The sequence below is a fragment of the Pan troglodytes genome, chromosome 10 (genome assembly GCF_028858775.2).
Source record: "Pan troglodytes isolate AG18354 chromosome 10, NHGRI_mPanTro3-v2.0_pri, whole genome shotgun sequence".
In the NCBI taxonomy this organism is placed as follows: Eukaryota; Metazoa; Chordata; class Mammalia; order Primates; family Hominidae; genus Pan; species Pan troglodytes.
In genome coordinates, this window is record NC_072408.2 from 9,372,981 (window position 1) to 9,396,056 (window position 23,076).

Below are 23,076 nucleotides of genomic sequence, written 5' to 3' on the forward strand. Positions count from 1 at the left end.
GGGTTCAAGAGATTTTCTCGCCTCAGCCTCCCGAGTAGCTGAGATTACAGGCACACACCACCACATTCAGCTAATTTTTTGCAGTTTTAGTAGAGACGGGGTTTCACCATGTTGGCTAGGCTAGTCTGGAACTCCTGACCTCAAGTGATCCACCTGTCTTAGCCTCCCAAAGTGCTGGGATTATAGACGTGAGCCACCATGCCTGGCCACCATCATTGTTGATCTCCATCAAGTCCATCAAGCGTGACCTCCAGAGGGGTGTCATTCAGCTGCTGTGGCCCATCTTGAGGCCAGCACTGCTCTACCAGGCTCTTTAACAAGCAATGGAGTAAAAGCTGCAGCCACCTCTGTGTAACCCTAGCCTCTTCCTTAGGGTGCAGGGTCCCTGGCGAACACCTCTCAGTTGGGCTAAGGAAGCACATTGCCACTTATTTACTGTGCTAGTTCATCCAAAGCTTTCAGCAACATGTAACAACTTTACTTTTTCTTTTCTCGGAGTAACTGTCCTTTTAATTTTTCTATGTGTTTTTTAAAAGGTAGCACATACACAAGGTATAAAGTCAAAAATATGCAAAAGGGTATATAGTGATAAGTCTCTCTTCTCCCTTGCCCCAGCCTCCCAGTGCCTCCCCTGCAAGGAGGTCTGTCCATCAGTAAGCATAAACATGTATATTGATTTGTAAACCTCTGATGGGAACACTGATACATTCTGTCCTGCATTATGTTTTGTTTTTTCCACTTAACAGTGTGTCTGGGAAACTGCTCCATACAATTCACAATCTATGAGGGCGACTTCATTCATATTCAGCAGACACCTCAAAAATCTTATTGTTTTCCAGGTAAATGAGGTCAAGTATGTGAATCATTGTGAACTATCTTAAGAAAGCCTAACTGCTGGCGATAAGTTAATAATACTGAACAAATATTATCGCCACAATAATAAGACCAGGATTCTTTTTAATCCATGATACAGTTTTTTATGTCTCATTTTAAAGCTGAAACCCGAAGTCATGGAGCTAAAAATGTCCCTGACCTGCGGTTTGAACCTGAGTCTGTCTGTCTCCCATCCCTCTGTCGGTTTGCCTGCGCCGCGCTCCTTCGCTTATAGAAATGTACTCAGAGTGGGTCTCGGCCACAGCATGGCCGCAGGAGTTGACTCCTGGGAGTCCCCGTGATGCTGTAATGCAGTGACAGCATCACTACACAGTTCTCATCACCGCCAGCCCCCTTCCTGTCTTCCCTGTAGGCCCAGCACTCATTCACAGGCAGACACTTCTAGTTAGCGCACATGGTGGATGGACATGTGAGGTTCCTTTGACCCCATCCCTTCTAGTCTATGCTTCTGCTTCTTTACCTAGAAAATGTGCAGCCATGTCTCATCCCCGCCAAAAGAGGTACTCAGGAAGAGAGAAGAGGAGCGTTCAGTGTCTTCTCCCCACGTCCCCTTTTCCCCCAGCGAGGCAGAGGGGCTCTCTCTGGGTTTGGACTGGAGCACCTCATGCGTGTGAAGTCGGGAGGAGCCGGAGGCAGTGAGGACCTGCATTGCAGCGGGTGTGTCGGAGGGCTCAGCAAACGTGTGCTGCATGAGATGGGGAAACGAAGCCATGTTTGCCGGCATATCTGGGGTTCCCTGGTCACTGAGCCATCAGAGACATGTCAATCTGAGTCCCTTTGCTTGGATTTAATCTGCTATTTGTGGGTGTTCTGTTGCATTCAGTGGGGCTTCAGTCTTCATTTTCCTTGTGCTTTGCACTTCCTCATCATTCCCTTTCCGCGAGCTTGCCCACTTACTAGGATGGATCCTGGTCAGTGGATCAGGTGGTGGTGCTGAGGGCTCTGTTACCCCGATGACTTGCCAGCTTGCAGGGCCCAGCATGCCTGTGAGGGCAAAAGGGTTCTGAGTGGGGCCTGTTCCTCTGGGTGGGATGCGCTCTCCCTCCTCCTAGGCTTGGTTCCTCTCCTTCCTCGGGGCCTGATTCCTCCAGCTCATGCTCTGTCTTTCCTCAGAGCTCCTACCACAGTCCCTGTCCCCCACACCGTTAACACTTTTACATCAGCATTGCACATGGACATAAAGGGGCACTGCAGCCAGTCCCCTGTGGAGGACTCAGGATGTCCCAGCCCTTCAGGGACAGGCTCCAGGGTAGGCCTGGCAGAGGGAAGGACCATGTTCTCTCCCAAACGGGCCAGTCCTTGGAGCTGCTGCCATGGCTTCAGCTTCCAGTACCCTGTTTGGAGGGCTCTTTGCAAAGAGGCGGAAGAGCCCCAAGGTGAGTTGAAGGGCCCTGGAGCCCCAGGCCTGCCTGCCTGGGGAGCAGCTGATGGCGAATCTGTGTCCTAGAACACGCCCTGCTGCCGCCAGTGTGACATCGGCCGTGGTTGTGAAATTTCTGACAAAGATGCTGGGAACTCATCCTGTTCTCGAAGTCACCGTGCCGCCCATCAGTTGACATGCTCTGTTGTCAAGAACACAAGAACCAGAGAGAAAGCACACTCAGCAGAGATGTGTCCTAGGGTGTTAGAGGAAGGAACCCCATCACAAAAGAAAATTAGCAAAGACAGAACTGGGCAAAACCATCAGAGGTCCCTGGGGCACGCCAATTAACTAGCTGGGAGTCTTGGGCAAGAGCGAGGGGAGGCCAGGGCTTAGGGATGAAATGTGAGGATGGGGAGGGGCCTCTTGAGCTGGCTCAGTGCCTCAGTCGGGCACTGGATATGGACTGGGACCACATCTTCTGGCCCCTCTTATTGTCCCTACTGCCTTGAAAGGACTAGATTATAATTACCTGAAGGACTGAGTAGGCCTAGAAATACTTCCCTAACTGCTTACTCATATCAACATTCCTTCCAAGAAAGAAGCAGGCACGCAGTCCACAATTAGAGATAAAAGGCTTCAACTGGAGGAGGTAAGGCCGTGGAGCGAATGTTTCAGTTGAAATGCAATCAGCCAAACAACTAGGGCAATTGACTGGTTATCAAACCCTCCTGGGTTTTGATGGGAGGAAAGAAGAGGAATTACTCATAAGGCAGAGTTTTCTTAAATAAAGAGAAGAGCCCCCAGAAGAAGAGGCTTCAGGACACTGATCTTTACTCTTGTCTGTACAGTAGAATAATCTGGGCAGCCTTTTAAAAATACTCAATTCCTCTGCCTCAACTCAGAGGAGTTCTGATTCAGTGGCCTTCATAGGGCTGGGACATCAGTATTTTTTGAAAGCACCCCCAGGTGATTCTAATAGGCAGCCAGGGTTGTGAACCACTGGTTTAGAGGTGTTTAAAGACAGAAGGCAAAATGTGTAGACTCCAGCATAGAATTTGCTGTTTTCCAGGCTGAGACCAATAGAAAGCATATCCTGATTTTAATTCACAGCGGCACATTCTAAAAGTATACTCCAGGATTTAAAAAGTCTAGGGGCTTTCGGAAATACTTGTTTGCCCATGTTCATATCAACATTATTTGTAATGGCCAAAAAGCAGATGCAATCCAAGTATTCATCCGTGGATAAATGGATAAACAGGATGTGGTATATATATACAGTGGAATATCATTCGGCCTTAAAAAGGAAGGAGATCCTGATACATGCTACAACAGGGATGAACCTTGAGAACATTATGCTAAATAAAATAAGCCAGTCACAAAAGGAGAAATATGGTATGATTCCACTTATATGAGGTACCCAGAATAGACAAATTTATAGAGACAGAAGTAGAATGGTGGTTGCCAGGGGCTGGTGCAGGGGGAAATGCGGAGCTGTTGTTTAATGGGTTCAGGATTTCAGATTTTCAGGAATAGCAAAGTGTTCTGGAGATGGATGGAGGTGATGGTTAAACAACAATGTAAATGTTTTTAATGCTACTAAATTGTACGCTTAAAAATGGTTAAGATTGTAAACTTTATGTTACATGTATATATCTTACCACAACCTAAAAAATTAATTTCAGATTAATAAGAATCATCTATTTTAATATTTGAGAAAAACAGAAATTTATAAAGGAGAAAATTTAAAAATTACCACTTGATATCTAGATGTATTCTTTCTCTGCATGTGCTTAATCATGCAAATACATACACACATTGAATCTTTCTATGATGGCTTGCAGTCTGGGTTTTCATTTGTACTTGATTTGGTTTAATCCTTATTTCTTTACAGAGATGGTTCCATCTCAAGGGTGGAGTAAGTGAGGTGACATAGCAGGTGGGCATCCTAACATATCCGTATATTCAGCTTTGGAATCAGACACTACTGGGTTCAAATTTGCACCTGTCATGTTCACGATCGGTGTGACCTTGGGCCTCATTCTGAGCCTAAGTGTCCTTATTTCAGACTTGTTTGGGAAGTTAAAGATAACTTAGGTGCCAGGTCCCTGCTCAGGCCCTCGGGAAATGGGAGCTGTAACTGCAGAGTCACCGGAGACTTCCACGGACACTTTTACGTACTTGAGATAGATATTCAGTCTCCACTTCTACCCCTGTCTAACTTAGGAGAGAGCTTTGGAGAAGCCCTGATCTGAGATTCAGGAAGTCGCCAGGGCTGCCACATGGTGCTGTGAGCTTGGCAACACCAGGTTCTTTCTCGGTCTCCGTTACTACATTTACAAAGTGAGCACATTGGGTTTTGGGGTCTCTGGGCTCCTCCCACGTCCCTACTCTAGCATCCTTTGCTTCTCCGTAGCCTCTCACTCCCTGAGATGCAGGGCCCTCAGTGGATGTCCAGTAAATGTTTATTGACAACGCGTCTCCTGCAGGTTAATCATCAACAACATGCAACAATATCCCAGATATGACCGGCTCCCTCCAAAGAGAGAAACCTGCTTTATGGCAAACTCATTGACTTTTCTTCAGGAAGAAAATTTCTGGTGGTGCAGCACCATATTCTGCAGGAGCTTGGATAGGCTGTGCTGGAAAGACAGGGATATTTTTCCCTAAAGGCAGTGCATGGGGGCAGAGGGGCAAAACTCCCTTTTTTATTCCTGTAGTGCTTGTACTGGGGCAGAGGAAGCAGATGGATTACCAAGAGCGTGGAAAGAAGTCCTACGTCCAGCCTAGAGCTCAGCACATCTTTCAGCTACCAAATGGAAGGTCTCTCTGTGGCAATGCTGGGGAGGGAAATTGAGTTAGGATGGCTTGTTCCAAATAAAATGCTATATTTAATTTCACTCTGGGAAACATTTGATGTCCGGGCTACTGTAATACGTGAAATAGATTTAAGAAGATCCTTTTTTTGTTAGAACAACAGAAAATACAAAACAGGGAGGTCCTCAAATCAGTTGCAGGTTGCACGTAGGGGTCTGATCATTTCAGTGTGGTTTTTAAGCATCTGGCAGCTGCTGGCCAAGGGTTGACTAGTCGGTATCTAGCAGCCTGAGTGTCACTGTATGCGTTGAATCTGTCTCAGTAGTTCAGCCTCTGAAATGCCTTTCAAGTTAAGCCAAGGCATTCGGCACAGGAATGGGAAACTGTCAGTTTGTAAATCTGGGATGTGTATTTGTGTGCTTGACATGTGGAAGGGAAGGGTTGAGTATGAACCAATGCTGAGTTAGATCAACAAATATGTATCTGACTATATGATCTAAAAATCAGCCAGGTAGAGTTCCATCTCCAGAACCGCTGTCCCTTTTATGATGGTCATAAGCGCCATGGGTGCTGGACGCTTCTCTCCCTTTGTGGAGCTCTGCCCTGGTGCATTTCTGGGCTAACTGGCCATGCAGGGATTTGGGGAAGGAGCTCACAGACCTACTCTACTTTTCACATTGTTCCTATCCCTTCAGGCTTCTGCCTGTTTCCTTCTTGACTCTCCTGTTACTTTTTAGTGTGAGGTCAGATAAAGCTCTTCTCCCCTCTTCTGCCTTCATTCATTTACCATTCAGAGGACCTCACTGAAGTGGAGAGACCAACAGATAGGGCTGCCAACTCAACCCTGGAAATGCTCTTTTCTTATTTTACCTGGCCATCTAGAAACCAAGTGTTTTTTTTTTTTGTCCATTTATTTAAAAAAACTACAGAATGAAGTATTTTTGGGGACTGTGCCACTCTTTTGGGCTGTAAGTAGAAAAGAACAAATATATCCTTGTCCAGCTTTTCCTGTTAGACCCTCAGAGGAAGAAGCTCCAGCCCGTAACCTGTGAGGCTTTATCCCTTGGTGATGATGTGAATTAGAGAGAGAAGCTAATCTTTTTGAATGACTATGAAAGTTTCTCTGTGGAGCATCTGAAACCCTGGAAACACTTGCTTTCATGAACACTGAGTGCACCCTTATATGTGGGAAGAATTTCAGAGGCCAGGTATCAGGAGAGGCCCTGGGAGAGTAAGGAAATACAAGCAGCTTTTTGGCCTGGGATCTGGAGGCCTGGAGTCTGGAGGCCTGGTGACCTAGGCAGTGGAGGGCCCAGGAGGGAGGCTGTCCTTGAAGAGCACTCTATGATGTTGGTTCAGCTCTCTGACATTGAATTTGTCATGAGAACCCAAGCTGCTTTCCATGATAGAAAGGATTTCCTCCTCCTCAGATGCTGAGGGAAATGGTTCTTTGCATCCTGCATCCAGAATCAGCACAAGACGGTGGAAGTGGTCAGGGACCAGCATCTGGGCTCCCCTGTTCTCCAACTGGCAGTGCTGTGGGGTCCCTGGGCAATAGTACAGAAAGCATGTATATAGAGTCAGATAGATATGTGCTGGAATACTGACACAATTCAAAGCTCCCTCTGCTCAACTCCTTTGAGCTGAGCTTAATCCATAGCTCTCTGAACCTCAGTTTCATTATCTGTAAGAGTGGGAATGATGATACTGCAGAGTTGTGAGGCCTGTGCATGCTAACGCATGTGATACACCAGCTACAGTGCTGGCTCCCTGGTAAGGCTCAGGCATGGGGAACTGGTACAAGCATTACCTCTGCCCTCCCATGGGACAGGGGTTGCTGATATTTGGTGTGAAGAGGTGCTGACACTAGATGTGAAGGGGTGCTGATACTAGGTGTGAAGGGGTGCTGATACTAGGTGTGAAGGGGTGCTGATACTAGGTTGGGTTCTCCTAGATCAGTCTGATGTAGGAGAGCCATCTTCAGCTGGAGCTTTGGGATCTGTAGTTACTGACCAGTCTTGACTCACCATTGTTTGTGGTGTCTCTTGTCTTTTTTCACTTGTTTCCGGAAGGCAGCTGGTGGTAAGTTTTACATTAGATTTAGCTTGAGTATTATGCTTGGTTAGCGCAATACTAAAATTATTTCCTTTTTCCTGTGCATTCATCTATTCAACATGTATTTATCGAGGATGAACTATATGCGAGGCACTTTGACAGGCACTGATGATGCTGTGCTTGGCGCTGAGCGAGAGTTTACATTCTCTGTGCATATGAGGGCAAGAAGAGAGGAGAGAGAAAATTTAAGATGTAAGCAAATAAATGAGAGAGCTTCATATTATGGTAGGTGCTATGAAAAAGAAATCAAAGAGAAACAAGCAGAGTTTTGTGGTAAAATGACTATGGGTGGGGGTTACTTTAAGCTGGTGGTCAGGGAGGTCCCCTCTGGGACCTGGAAGACAAGAAGGAGCTAGGCTTGCAAAGAAAGAGAGGAAGAGCCTTTCAGGGGATGGCATAGCAAGTACAAAGGCCCAGAGGCAGGACAACCTTGGCATGTATCAGAAACAGAAGAGCAAGGCTGGCACACAGTGAATGACCAGGCGGGTGCAGGTGAACTGGTCAAAGGGTTGGCGGTGTGGGGAGAGGGAGTGCTAGATCATGACTGGTAGGGAGGGTGACGTGTCTTTTTTATTTTTAGAATATCATCATTCTGCCTGTGGATTAGAAAAGGGAGTTGGGAGGGAATGAGAAACTGGTTGGGAGGCCAGTTGGGTAGGAGAATAGAGGCTGGGACCAGGTGCCAGCAGTGGAGGTGAGATGAATGGACAGAATTTGGCCAGTGGGATGAATGCAAGTGCCTGGGAGGCAGAGTTGCCAGGGCCTGCTGGGCAGTTGGGCAAGGAGGCCTCAAAGGATGCCAGGCAGTTTGTTCAGAATAAACATCAACAGTGAAAGTCTTGTCAAGAGTGTTGGGAAGTTGGACATTTTTAGATACAGCTGATGGCAGTGCAGAAGTTCCACTCACCTTGGAGGGTCATTTGACAAAATGTTCAAAGGCTTCAAAATGCTCATTTCTTTTGGTTCAGCAAGTCCATAGGATTTTATCCTACAGAAACAGTCAGAAATACACAAGGATTACTTACAAGTGTGTTCGTTGTAGTCTTATTTGTAATGGAGCTAAACCTGGGATAATTTCTCTCCTCTATTAATCACCAGAGGGCTGGGTAACTAAGTTAGGATGCATCCATATGATGGAACACCATGTAGCCATTCAAATGATAACCTAGAAGGACAGTTAATGGCACATAAAGATGTTCAACTGCACTGCTAAATGAACAAACATAGAAAGTTATCTACAATATGATCCCAAATTTTATAAGATATATAAACTCTATTTACATCTCATATGAGTGTAGACAGGATATACTATACCCTGGAAGGTATAATAGGTATACATTAGAGTGTTAATGATAAGCCAATTCAGGGAACAAAATTACAAATTATTTTATTTCATTCTCTATTTATGATTCTTCTAAATTTTCTAACATAAACATTTGAAATAAAAACTTTAAAAAAGCCCTGTTATTTGAAAAAACTTGTGATGTCTTACCATGTCCAAGTAAAAACTGAAAAGTGAATAAATCAGTGGGCTGGTGGCCCTTCTTAATACACTGCCATACATAGGACAACCATTTGTATTCAGAAAGTTTGTGTTGAGTAAGTCACTGGATTTGAGTCAGAAGACTTGGAGTTGGAGTCCCAGCTCAGCCATTCACTGGCTTTGTGATCTTGAACACGACGCTTAACCTCTAATGTGCAGACCCTTGGCTGCTTCAATTTGCAGTGGGAATGAATGGTGATAACGAGAACAAGAATAATGCTTTCATGGAGTTGTGAGGATTCAGTGATAGGGAATTAGAAAATATTTTGTAAGAGGAAAACCACAATGTAAATATTAATATTTCAGGGCCCAAGTCTTTGACATGGACGTGACTATGGGCACCAATAGATTTTTGGATGGATCATTTATGGTACCCTGTCATGCCCTTTAGTACACCTTTGCCTGGTGTACATCTCATGCAACCAAATGGCCAGCTCACGTCTGATCCCAAGCCCTGAATTAAGTGAGCAATCTGAACATAAGGGACAATGAGTTGTCCTGAGTGACAGGCGGCTCTCAAGTGAGGAGTGCTTTCTCATTCACTGGAAAACTGTAAGTGAAATGCTGCTTCAGCAGCCACACCCAGAGCCCCTTTGATACATGGTTCAGCTGTTCTGTTACATAAACCTATTGGAAATGAACCTGCAAAGGAGTTGAGCAGAGGGAGGTGCCCATTGGAATAAGGACGAAGGAGAAATGCACTACCTCTCCATTTAAAGGAGACATTTGCTTTTTAATGGACCCTAAACACTGGGATCTGAAATGTCACAATCTTTACATACTGGAATGGACATGCACATAAATGCTGATGAACAGCTCAGCAGGCACTTAATTTTTAAATCCTTGATTGTTCAAGGACAGGGATATCCTACTTGACTCTGCAAGACTCATAGCATACTGGACAATGCTGTCTGCATCGGAATGTCTTACTGGGGAGTCACACCTCCAAAAAGAAGCTGTGTGGTGAATGGGTCCAAACATAAGGGTTTGAGCCCCTGTTTTCAGCTGGGATTTTTGGGTAAAGGGAGATGAAGCAGCCAGGTCTAACCAACTGCAGAGGTTTATTTCTTGGGGACTCCCAGCTCCATTGAGGTGTAGAAAATATAGCACATACCAGTTACCAACAAGGATACCTGTTCCTGGAAGAAACTGCCTGGTTGGAAAGAATGCTGGTGGTCAGTAGTGCCTTCTGATCCTAAGAAGAGGACCCTAACCTGGCCATTTTGAATAAGGGCCCCATAGCTGCTGATTAAGTGTGTCAATAGTGGGTTCCTTGTGATGTAACATTCATCGTCCTTCCTGTGGTGGATGACCCTACAGACCCACCTGCTGATAAGCTAAGCTGCTTGCCTAAGGCCATAAAGCTACAGAGGTATTAATCTAGAGTTTGAATCGGATCTCTCTGACTCTAAGACTCCTGCTCTGAAGTCCTCCATTATCCTTCCTCTTATAGAGTTGTTTTGCCAGTGCTATTGGATTTGAATTCAATTGTATCCTATGTACATTAGAATGAAAATGTATACGTCATAGAAAATGAATAAATCATGGTTCCATCCCTCAAGAAACTTATATATATTATTATTTAAGAGTTTGAAGTGCATAGCAAGAGCTCAATAAATAATTATTGAGTAAATATAATACACAAATATATTCTAGTTTATTTATAGATATCCATAACCCCAATCAGATTATGATGCATCTCATAAAAGGTGCACACACAAAATCCCATCGGAGTTTAAAGACGGGAGAGAATACCTCTGGAGAAATCAGGAAAATAAAAGTTGGATGTATCATTTGAGATGGGTCTTAAAGACCTGTAAGCACTCTGACAGGTAGAGATGGTGAGGCTTGGTTCCCACCCTGAACCTCCTGCCTGCTGATTGGTTCCTGCAGTAGACCCTAGGTGCCCTGGTTTGTTTCTGCTTTGTAATTCCACTTCTTAATGATATCAACAACTGGGAGCTGGGAAATGAAGTTTTTATTCTGATAAACCTGACTTGCCACAAGAGGCCTACATGAGAAAGTATGATTTCTGGTCTCCTCTCCACCGTCTGCGATATGCAAATGAGTCACACATCTGTATCTTCATTCTAGAGCTCTCTTTTGAACTGCTAATCCCCCTGGCGGAGCCTCTAATCCTGGTTATCCAGCATTCTTCTAGATTTAAGGTTGAAACATGATTTAAGGTCATGGATGCATGACCTTCCCATACTCCCTTGTACATGAGCTCCCAACTTCCCAGCCCCTGTTCTACTCCACCTCTTGTGGTGGTAGCCAGGGTGGTCAGCTGCATTGCGTGTTAGTAGTAAGGGAAGAATGGGGTGATGGGTCCAGAGTTGTGTGTTATAAGATGACTTTGGAGGTCAGGCTGTTGTTTTGGCTCACTTTGGGATTTGGGGGAGTAGCTTACTTTGCCATCAATTTCCTGATGAAGAAAAGGCAACTTAGCATTCTTCGTACGAGTCAACAGGTCAGTGTTGGAGATAATTACATCATGAAGCACCGTGGGCCCCAGGGGTGGGAGGCCTCATGTAAGTACTGCTATGCTATTGCCATCATTGTCTGGAGGGGATGATAATGTTGTATTTGCTTGCAAAATGGTTTTCTGATGTTTGGTTGAAAGAGACGGTTATGTACCTTAGCCAACTGTTAGGGCTGTTTTTCTTCTAGCACAATTTATAAAGTGCTTTTTGTCCCACCCAAATTTTGCAGGACCGCAGAACTCAGATATTTAAGGTTGTGGCTTTTCAGAATGGATGAATAAACGTTAGCACTCTAAACTTAAGACTGTGAAGACTTGTCAAGGCTCCATTTCTGGTTTGCTTTCTGATCTCATGCAAGTCACTTCACCTCTCTGCTTTTTGTTTTTCCATCTGTGAGACATTGCTCACTTTGCCAGGATATCTTCAATATGAATAAAATAATGTGTGGAACCCTCTCAGCTGCTGCATCATTAAAAAGCATTTATTCAGCACTTATGTAGCATTGCACAAAGAGAATTATAAAGACTAGATCCCTGCCTTGCCTGCTAGGTTATATTCTAATATCTTCTTAAAAAGGCAGAAACTAGGCAACTAAAGAGAGCAATAATTCAAATGTTATCTTTTAAGCTACACAAATAACAGTAGCATAATTAACAAGCCCCAATACGCAAAGAAATCAGTTATCAAGAATACACAGAAATAGTTATCAAAAATACATAGATAAAATTATCAGAAATTTCTCAACTTTCTGGAGCCAAGTCATGCAAGAACCTGGTTTTGTGTAAATGAAATTGCGATACTGCCCGCTGGAACCTGAGCAAGAAGATCCTAGTGGGCGGAGTGGGGAGGGAAAGTGTTCTGGAGAGTTTTACTTGGGATTCTGGTATTTGGGTTTCTGTCACTGTCTCTTCTCCCTCCAAAGTCAACTAATACTCAGACATTAAGGCTTAAGACCCTGTTAAGGGGAAAGGTCTATGCTTTAGAGAGGATGCTGTAGAGTGGTAGGCAACCATCATTCCTCTTCTGAATATTGTGGTCATTGCATTGTGGGCCTTCATTGAATTATGAACCATCATGAGAATGAGATCCAAACCAAGCTGGATGGAAACCACGTGGATGAGGCCCCAGAGAGTGAGGACGCCATACAAATGTAATCACTGAGCTGTCTGAATCATCTTGAGAAAATTCTACAAGTCTGTATACATCTGACTTCCCCATCAGTTACACACTTTGAAAGGAAAGCTCTAGGGAGAAGAGTAACATTTGCTTCCCCAATGCTAGGAGAGGAAGGTGATGAGACCGAGATTACTAACTAAATTATTTCCTGTGACTTCTTAGAAAAGCTGAACTCCCAAGGTATGCTGCTTGGAGATATGGGGACGCGCACACACACACACACACACACAGAGTTTTCTTCATACAGGGGTAGTAAAACCTGGCAGGAAATTAATTAAATTAGCTATTATTTGTGTTTCTCTTATAGTTTACAGCATCCTTTCACTGATTTCATCTCATTTGACATAAAAAGACTAGCTGTCAAGGTAGGTGAGACTAATATTAATCATCCCCATTGTACATAAAAGGAAACCAAGACTCAGAGGTTAAATAACTTGGCCAAGGTCACACAACCAGTGTGAATCTGGCAGAGACCAGATTTAGATATTCACTGTAATACCCTGACTTTCTCTCTGGAAGATGTTCAGCAGTCTAAAGCCAATGTATTTAAATACCACCTATCACAAATTTTGCATACAAAGATTTCAAGCCCCATCTAGATACCTAGTTTTCCTCTCCATATCTCATGTTTTTAAATTACTATTTTGTGTCACCATAGTGCACAGCATGCTTAAGACCTGGCTTGCTGCTCTTAATAATTACATAGTGTCATTGTTTCCTCCACGGAGACTCACAGTGGAAGCTAGCAAGCCAGGAACTTGTCCTTCACTGCACTTGGGTCTTAGGCAGCTACAAAATACACCGAGTTTGACTCCCATCTCCCTCCAGTTCTCAAACTCTCTCCCTGTTGGTTTTCAGCATGAGTTTCAAGTATTCTTTCGGCAGGAGAAGGGCTCTTGAAAAATGGCCCATTACAGTGCAAATTCTTTTCTAATGAATGCGCTGGGCAGGCAATAAATCTGAAAGGGATGCATCTGAATCCCGGTCCAGGTGGAAGATGCTAAACTGGCCTAAGGTTTTCAAATATGCCTGTCCTTAGCCCACTTGCAGATATTGCTGCCGTTACTGTTGATGCCATGGCCTGTGTGGGGAGGCAGTCCTCACCAAGAACTCCCTCCACAACTGCTGGGTGATGGGGGGATTGCTGCATGCTTTCTCTGTTCCCTGCCCTCCCCTTTTTAGCTCTTCCCCTCCTCTCTGAAATCATCCCCTCCTGACTTTAGTCCAGGATCTCCTTCCAGCTCCTCGCCTTCCTCTAACCAGGACCAACTTTCTGGAAAAATGGTTCTTGCACTTCAATGTCAATTTTCCCCAAGAACATGAGCATTTCAAGCTTTGAGTGCTGATTCGGGAATTTATCCAGTCACAGGAGTTTCCCAGACAGACACTTCATTCTGCTGATTCAGAGTCATAGTGACTCTGTGATCAGAGGGACTTGAGTTTGAATCTCTATACCACCTTTGACTGACTTTTGGCAAGTCACCTAACCGTTCTGAGTCTGCCAAATGAAGACAATGCTATTGTCCTGTTAGAAGGATTAAATGATATCACATAAAGTACCTGGATGTGCTCAGTCTGTGGTGAATCATTATATGTCAGTTCCGTTTTTCTATTTCTCTCCTGAAGAACTCACAAAGCCTCTTTATCTGTTCAAGGTCATTGGATGACTTGCTAAGAACTAGGCAGAAGCCAAAGGTCATTCTCCCATCAGTTATCACTCCTACTTGACAATACACCCCAGGTGTCAATTAGTTTTTGGTTTCACGTACTATATTTTACTGATTCTACTGATCCTAAGACATGTTTTCCCCTACATTTTCATTTCTCTAAAACTAAAGTGCAATCTAAACTAATAGGTTACACTTTAGTTGGCACCATTTTTTCTTTCTCATTGATACATAAAATAATGGGCACATCTTACAACTTACAACTTTGACTTGATGGACATATGGTAATTATTTTTAAACACCTGACTTTAAATTACCTGAACTCAAATGGCAAACAACTGCCCTGACCTGGTGATTCTTGATGCAGTCTCTTCCCAGGTGCCTTGTGCTGGAGCGTCTGCAAGATGTCCTTAGGTGGTGGGCTGCCATCTGGATAAAGGGGCAGCAGGAAGAAGAGTTTCTGGGCTTCTGGGACACATGTGAATAGAGTGCAAATGACACTTAGGGTTGCATTCTTGTGTCAGAGTTCAGTTGGCTTGTGCAACCCCGCCCCTGTGTTTGGCCCCGAGATGTTTTCCCACACCTTACACACGGAACTCCCTATCATGTAATATTCAAAGTGGGCTTTTCAACCAACATTTATTGAGTGCTTACTGTGTATTAGGCCCTGTTAAGCACTTGACACATGTATACTCTTTTAATTAATATGATTACTCCATAAAGTAGGTACTTCTTTATCTTACACAAACCAGGCTTAGGAATTAACTTACTTGCCCAGGTCTTGAACTCAGATCTGTCTGGCTCCAAATGTCCTGATCTGAATCTCTCTGTCCTTCTGCTTCTCTCCAAGCCTGAGTTGGCAACTCTGCCTTACCTAGTGGCAATGACAAAACAGCATAGGAGTTAAGCCTGAGTTTTTCTTCTCCTAAGAATCTGGTTGACAAGGTATGTGCTAAAGAGGTAGGGGTAGATTATAGAGTTTGTAGAAAAGGGGGGATGGAGAGGAGGAAAACCCAGTACAGTTTGTGAGCCTTTCTGAGTGAATTTTCAGCTCCTCTTCTCCAGGTACACTCATTCCATCATTTCATCTCTGGCACTGTGCCAGCATGGTCCCAGGGCCAGGGGTGACTGTGGCCACCTGGCATGAACAGTGCCCCACTTTTCCCGTCTGTGACTTTTTCTGTCTTCTGCCTTGAATCAGATATGCCCCAGGTGCCAGGTAAAGAGGAGTATGTGCTTGATGGTCTGTCAAGTCAGGTAGAAAGAAAATTAACATCTCTAACAGTGATTGATTGAGATGGAGTATTTTCCAGGAGCTAGAATATTATGTGTGTGTGTGCATATCTCCTGGAAAAAGAGAGAGGAGGAGACGCTCCTGTAGCCTCAAGAGAGCTCAGTTTGGTAGTGAAGACAGCAGATGTATGGGCCCATTACTATTAGCGGGGCAAGTTCTTAGGGGTGTGAGAACCAAGAGAACGGTTGATTGGTGGAAAGAACACAGGATTTGGAGTTCTGAAGAGCACGTTGAGCTTTGTCTTTTCCTTGATGGCTCACCTGGGCAAGTTCCTTAAACTCCAAGCTTTAGTTTCAGTTTTATAATGTGGGTAGTCCATTTTTCTCTCGGCCTTATTGAAAAAATTAATTAGACACTCAGAGTGCAGGCTTGATACAGGCCTCTTCCAGGGCCTGGGATGTATTAATTGCTGGTGCTCCCTCAGTGGCAGCCTTGATATGCACACCTAGGAATATATACATATGCGTTTGTATATGTGTGTATGGGTTTTAAGTCTGTCCTTCATTCATCAAATATTTATCGTGTATCTGTTCTAGGTGTCAGGGAGTTAGCAATAAATAAAACAGGCCTGAATCCCTGCCCACGGGGAGCTTACAATCTAGTAGAGAGACAATGAATAAAATAAGTAAGTTAAACACACTTTGTTGGATGGCCATAGGGGCTGTGGAGAAAGGTAAAGCAGGGGAATGGGGTGTGAATGGAGGTTTACTTTTAAATAAGACGATGAGGGAAGGCCTCCGCAGGGGATGCCTGAGCACCATCTATGGGAATGAGGGGGTCAGCAGGGTGGACTGACATTCGAGAGGAACGCATTCCAGGCAGAGGGAATTGCAGTTATAGACACTGACAGACGAGCGGCCTGGCAGGCTCAAGGGCGAGGGAGCGGCATGAGCAGGGTGGCCGCTGGTTGCAGGTGAGGGGTCAAGAGGCGGGCGGAGCAGGGCGTTGCAGGCCACGGTGAGCACGGCAGCTTTTGCCCGGAAGGAGGCCAGAGCCATTGCAGATTTTGAGCGGGCGTGGCATGGTCTGACGCGGGCTATCCCAGGTGAGCATGGCTACTGTATGGCAGGTGACAAGGGGTCTGTCCTGTGTGCGCGCCCGCCTGGCTCCGCAGTAGCTCTGAGAACTGCCTTAAGCTCCGGCAGCGATTCCCGGGGCGGCCCTCGCTGACTGCTTTCAGGATGTCCCCTCCCAGGGCTGCGGCCTGGAGCCGCGGGCAGGCAGTGAGGGGCTGCTGCCGAGCTCCGCAGCCCGGGGGCGGGCCTGGCGCGTCTAGCTCGTGGTCAGAGGTCGGGAAGGGCGCCATGGGTGTACGTGGGGACAGCGCCGGGCTGCGGCTGAGCCGCCAGGGCCTGCTGAGGGCAAGCGGGGCCTCTCGTCTTGGTGGCGCGCACGGTGCCTTGTGAGGAGCAATGGCGGTCCCGGAAGGGAAGGCGGGGCCGCAGCCCGGAAGCATAGTCAGCCCTCTGCCAGCGAGGAACTCTCAGTGCGACCCCTCAGGAAGAGACTGAGAACTTAAAAGCTGAGGGTAGAACCTGAGTGTCCAAAAGGCTAAGAGGAGAACAGAAGGGAATGCTGGCTGAGGTTACACAGCACCCATCGTGACCCTCGACAGCCTCAGTAGCTGGCTGTCCCCGCCCTGCTGACCGGCCTCTTCCCGCGCCTGATCACTAACGGTGGGAGGCCTGGGCCTTCTGGAGAAAAGAGGCTAGAATCTTCCATCTTGGGTTGTGCGGGACTTTATTCCACTGTCAGTCACAAAGCCATAAATACATTTCTCCAAGACAAGAAAAGAGTAACAGCAACTAACCCTTCTCCAGTGCTTATTTTGCACAAGGTCCTGTTCTGAGTGCTTGGTTTGTACTAACTCCTTTAATCTTCAGAATGATCTGGTGAGGTGGGTCGTATTATTATCCCGATTTTGCAGAGGAAGAAATCAAAGAAGGACTTGGCCCAAAGACCCTTGCTAGCAGGTGTTGGGACATTATCCAAACGCATGCTTCTGACTTTGTCAATCTCTTAATTTCTTATTTGCCACGTGGACTATTGGGAGGGAGTTTTTGGAAATAACATATGCAGATACGCACAAAGGTCAGAAAGGGAAAATAAAAACCGGCTTAAGCCCCTTTCTTCCCATATCCATGTGGGCACCTGCCAGGCAGCTGGTGACTGGCGATTTTCACTTCTTATTTTATGTTATAATTTATTGATGTATATGTCATCCCTCTTCCTAAGGCTGGAGACTCATGAGGCCAGAGTCCATGTGCAATCCATTTTTATATTCACCATAGTATCTAAGCCAGTGCTTTTAACATAATAGGTGCTCAGTAAATATTAAATCATTTCTAACGTTAAATGGATGCATGTGGTAACCAGCTCTCACTTAAGCCATTCCGTTCTGAAAACAATGAGAATGAGAACCTTTAAATATGTGAATCATAACACAGTTACAGCTGCATAATGTTTTTATGATTTTCAAAATGCTTCCACACAGTTTATCTTGTTTCATCTTCCTGCTAACCCTTTTGAGAGTGGGAGGCACACATTACTTAATTATAAGAAAATGAGAAAACTGCAGGCAGAGACAACAAATGAGCTATCCAAGATCACAAATAGGTTTTGTTTCTGTTTCTGATTTTGTTTTTAAAATCAGAGCGGAGATCAGAACCATCCTCTCCTGGTCTTCCTATTTTGCAAGCAGTGCCCGGTACACACCTATTGGATACACAGCTTGAACACACGACCTAATTGTTCGCTAGGCATGAACAACAGGGTGTTTTGACTCCTGTAAACTGCCAACAGTCTTGCACAGTGCTAGACTGTGCACTAGCACTATCTAGAATGTGATCCTTTGACCGGTAGGCAGGTTATCACTTACCAGTTTTTGGCAAGATCAGGAGCTTGTGACAGAATGTAAATCAGCTGTGTCTATAAACACACTGCTTAGTTTGCCTTTTTATTTTTTTTACATTTTATTTTGAAATAATTTTAGGCTTAAAGTAGAAGAATAGTGTAGAGTTCCCATAAACCCTTTGGGAACTTCCTCTAATGTTAATATCTTGCATGACCATAATATAGTGATTAAAACTGAGAAACTGACATTGGTATAATACTTTTAACAAACTTCAGACTTCATTTTGATTTTACCAGTTTCTCCACTTCAGTCCTTTTTTTCTGGTGCAGATCCAATCCAAGATCCCACATGACATTTAGTCATCGTGTCTCCTTTGTCTCATCCAACTGGTGGTAGTTCTCAGTCTTTCCTTGTTTTTGTTTGTTTGTTTGTTTGTTTTTAATGACTTTGACACTTTTGAAGAATCCAGGTCAGTTATCATGTAGAATGTCTCTTAATCTGGGTTTGTCTGATGTTTACTCATGATTAGATGGAGGGTATGCATTTGTTGCATACTAAATGCATACTTCTGAATATCACAGAAGTGATATTCCCTTCACAATGTGTCGTATCAAAGAGTAAAGGATGTTGATGTCTTTCTACTGGTGCTGTTAACCTTCATCACTTGGTGAAGGTGGTGTCTTTTGAGTTTCTTCACTATAAAGCTGCTATTTCCCCATTTCTAATAAGTATCCTGGGGGAGATATTTTGAGACTATGCAAATATCATGCTTCTTGTCAAGCTTTTGCCCATAGTTTTAGCATTCCCTGGTACATCTTGTTTACAACAGTTATTATGTTTGGCTAATTATGATTTTTCTATTGTCCTTTTTGCCTCCATATTTATTAACTAGACTTCTCCCATTAAGGAAAAACTGTCCCTTCTTCCCCAGTTATTTATTTAGTCATTAATTTATACCAGTATCATGTTTATTTATTTTATTCTATGAGCAATAATCCACTACTACTGTTAATTTATTTTCTTGCTCAAATTGTTTTAGCTTTGGCCATTGGGAGAGCTTTCTGGTTGGCTTCTGTGCCTCTTGACATACCCCCAACCTTTCTCAAGTGTTTTCTTGCTTTGGGACCACAAGATATTCCAGGCACATCTTTTATTTCCCTCTCAGCCCTAGAATCAACTGTTACTCCAAGGAGTACTGATTTGTTTTGTTGGAGAGTGGTAGTATGTGAAAACCAAGACCTGGGCACTAGGTGTGCTCATTCCTATCAGCTTGTATTTATATGGAGACTCTCCTGATGAAGGAAGTAGTGTGTTGATTCACATTTTGGTGCTAGCTTCCTATCTCATCATATCAGGACCAGTTCGTGACTCTCCCACCTTGAGTCTCAGTGATCTTTAAGTTCTGTTGTGTCACCGTGTCCATGTGACTCATCTGGGGGTAATTTCAAATTCTGTTGAATTAAAGTTATGAATCAGTGTTATCCTTTCACTCATTCATTAAGTCAATATGTCTTGCATGTACACTTTGTGTTGGGCCTTGTGATAGGCACTGGGTTTACATTAGTGAGTAAAATTCTGCCTTTAACAAGTTTATACCATAGTTTCTTTGATGGCGTCTAGGAGACATTACTCCTTTTCTTGGTTCTGCGTATTATCAGAACTCATCTCAGATTGTTCAGCATTCTAAGATCATGTAAGTTCAGCCTAGGGAATTTTAAATTTTGATTTTAGATTCAGAGGTTGTTGGAATACGAAGAGACCATTCCCTGTCCCAGTAGCTCCTGGGGCCATTAAAAACCTTTGCCCATGCCTTGTTTCTGATACATAGATGGTTGACTTCTTCAGATGCAAGGAGGCTGAAGATATATACTTTGACTTGATAAGACCTCTGGAGTCTTAACTGCTCCCTCTAACCAATACTCTCTGGTCAGTGCTTCCCTCTCCTATGGGGTTGGGGTATAGGGGAGGCATCCTCCTCTTCAAACCACTCTCAGACCCCAAAAGGATCCCTTCAGCAAAGATTCTCTTGCTTGATTTTCCTCCACCTACAAGTCAAGTTGGATCTGGGTTCAGCTTCAAGGGGGTCGAAAGTGATGTCAGTTAAGGTCATTTGGATGGGCATGATCCTTACTCCCAGGTCCACCCTTCCCACTTGATTTAATACAATCTGGCATTATTCCAACACTTCTCCCTTTGGCTGTTTATTAGCATTTCCTTTAAATTTTTGAGCATAAATGGAATAAGAATCACTTTCACAGCCCAGAAAGGTGTCTCCAGCAAGGAGTGTTCTGCTGGACGATGCAGCCTTTTCAAACGAGTCAGTTAGCTGGAAGTGTCCCATGTCTCCTTTTCTTTTGGAAAAGATGGGAGTGCTGAAAACTCATGCTGAGGCTGGTTCTCTGTTTCTATTGGTTCCTTTCTGGCATGTGTTAAATTATGTCTTTTGTGTTCTGAACAAATATGTGTTCTCAGCATGCAAAATATGCACATAATGGCTGACCGATTGCCTGTTCTTGAGAGGAAGGGAACACTCAAGCTGTGGTGAGTTGATTGCCATGCACTCTGTGGTCAAAAATGTGAGGGCACCATGGGTCACCTGCATGTGCCTTGAAAAGTAATGTAGGGTCTAGGCACCTGAGCATCTGTTCGTCAGGTGTGCCGAAGATACTGCCAGAGATGGGCTCCTGTATGCAGGCTCCTCAACAGCCTGGAGCGTTTGCCTGAGGTGGCCCAACCCCCAGCTTTGAGCCTGGTGTAGGGCCAGGGGCCAGATTGTGGAAATGAATCTTTAGTGCCTCCCTCCATTTTTATGTTGGTGTTTTTCACAAAAATTTTGTGTGTGTGTGTGTATTTTAATACATGAAATCCGGTTTAGAGAACAGCCTCGTATGTCCCATCCTGCTTGTAATGCAGTGATCTGCCCTTGAGAATTTTAAATTAGCTGACCTACATAGCTTAACTATTTCAATTAAAAGTAACAGGCAGTGTAGATTGGCAAGAGGTGGAGGACAGGGAGGGGAAGATCCCTCCCAGGAGCTTTGGTTCAGACAAAACAATAGAAGTGAGAAGCGATTCTGGGAAGAAGGCATGACTGATAGTTGTCACGGAAGCTCTGACACCCTTTCCATGGGTGAGGTTCTCATGAAGGTGGCTTCTGGATATCCGCCTGCTATGAACACATAGCCTTTGTGGGATGCTGCCAAGCAAACTCTCTTCAAGGGAAGGATTCAGGCAGCATTATTCCTTGCTCTTCTGCACATCCGCTCTTCCACTTCCAGTGTCTCTATACGTGGCTCTCTGAGGGCCAGTGTTCTCCCAGCCCCTTCGGCCTGCTCCCGGGGGAATACCTGGAGAGTAAACACTGTCTGTGGTACAGGGGGGCCATTCTTCCTCCCTTTCCATTTCTTCTCTACTGTTCAGAATTCTGATTCCACAGAAATGCCTAATTAACTCAGTTGCTCTGCAATGACAAGCTAACATCTGGAGCTACCAAGTCAGGAAAGCCATTCAGCCGGGGTCCAACACAGATTTTCTCCCCTCTGCACCCAGCTCAGCTGCTGGGCACTGCACCAACCCTGATGTGGCAGGATGAGGATGCCAAGGGCTGGAGCAACCCAAGGCTAATTTTTTTTTCACCCAGAAAATCATGGGTTAGATATTTTTAAATTGCTGGCTTATTTTGCAGCATTTTTATTATTTCTGGTAGATGAGGAGATCTTGCCATCACTAGGGGTCCATCTCTCCCACATGCTGCCTTGCAGTGCTTCTCTATGTAGACCATCTCTGGGTGATGCCGGTTTACCCAGGGATGGGATGGGGTGCAGTGTATTACGCTTCAGGTTGTATATGTGGCCCCCTTGGGAATCAGTTGCAAAGCAGGGCCGTGTCTGATGTGATGGCCAGGACAAAGGTCTGAATGACTAACAAAGAAGCTGTCTCTGGCAGGCAGGTAGGAGCAGTCCGGTGCACTGGAGCTGTGGAATGACTCCCAGGTTCCATTTTTCACTTCCAGTTTGCATCCATCCTCCCATCTGCCTGCCCACTGTGTACAGTGCCTACTACATGCCTTGCCTAGTCTAAGTGCTTTACATAAATGAATTCATTTGACGTTCACAGGACATCACAGATAGGCATTACCATTGTCCCTGTTTTATAAATGAGAATACTGAATCATTGAAAGGTTAATAATTTTGCTCATGGACATTTGCTTCTGGAGCTGGACCAGGCAGTTTGGCTTCAGAGTCCACTTGGCTCTATCAGAGTCTTGCTATCAATTACATAAGTTCCATTCCATCTCAGCCCCAAGTGTTTTCAGAGCTGGAGACCTCACAGCGTCTCTCAGGACAGTACCTTTCAGGTTTGAATGTGCCCAAGAGCCATCTGGGGATCCTGGTAAAATGCACATCCTGATTCAGCAGGTTCGGGTTGGGGCCTGAGAGTCTCAGGTCCAGCAAGCTCCCAGGTAATGTCAGTGTGACTGATTGCTGGTCCACACATTGAGCAGCAATGCTGTAGTAGACTACTATCATGCCTGTGTACTAATTTCACTGTCAGATTGGAGTTAACTGCATTTGGATAGGGAGCTCTTTCAGCAATAGAATAATACCAGTAAGAATTTTTAATGAGTGATCAACTATAGTAGCAGATAGGAATCAATTTTTTGTTTAAAAACTAATTTTCCTAGGACTCTAATGGAAAATGGAAAGGTTATGTCCCCCTTTTTCGTATCTTTGCCAAGGGTCTTTCCTTTGTTCCTGGGTTTAACTTGGCACTTCTAGGCTACTTTAGTCCTAACTTTTCTCAGTTACCATTATATGCAGTTCTCCCAGCCACACCCCAGCAGTGTGCAAGGGATCAGACACAAGGTTGAATC

At 44.7% G+C, this 23,076-nt stretch overlaps 1 protein-coding gene and 1 long non-coding RNA gene across 51 annotated transcripts in view; one reads left to right on the forward strand and one right to left on the reverse strand.

Annotated features, from left to right (window-relative positions):
• CACNA1C (calcium voltage-gated channel subunit alpha1 C) overlaps positions 1-23,076 on the forward strand; it is a 723,808-nt gene that overhangs the window by 237,345 nt on the left and 463,387 nt on the right. The gene's annotated exons all lie outside the window — the stretch shown is intronic.
• Positions 3,960-9,976, reverse strand: LOC104001396 (uncharacterized). Its single transcript, XR_001707760.4, has 4 exons — positions 9,844-9,976; positions 8,094-8,174; positions 7,099-7,333; positions 3,960-6,618 (listed from the first exon to the last, which is right to left on the reverse strand). It is a non-coding gene; the product is annotated as an uncharacterized LOC104001396 (long non-coding RNA).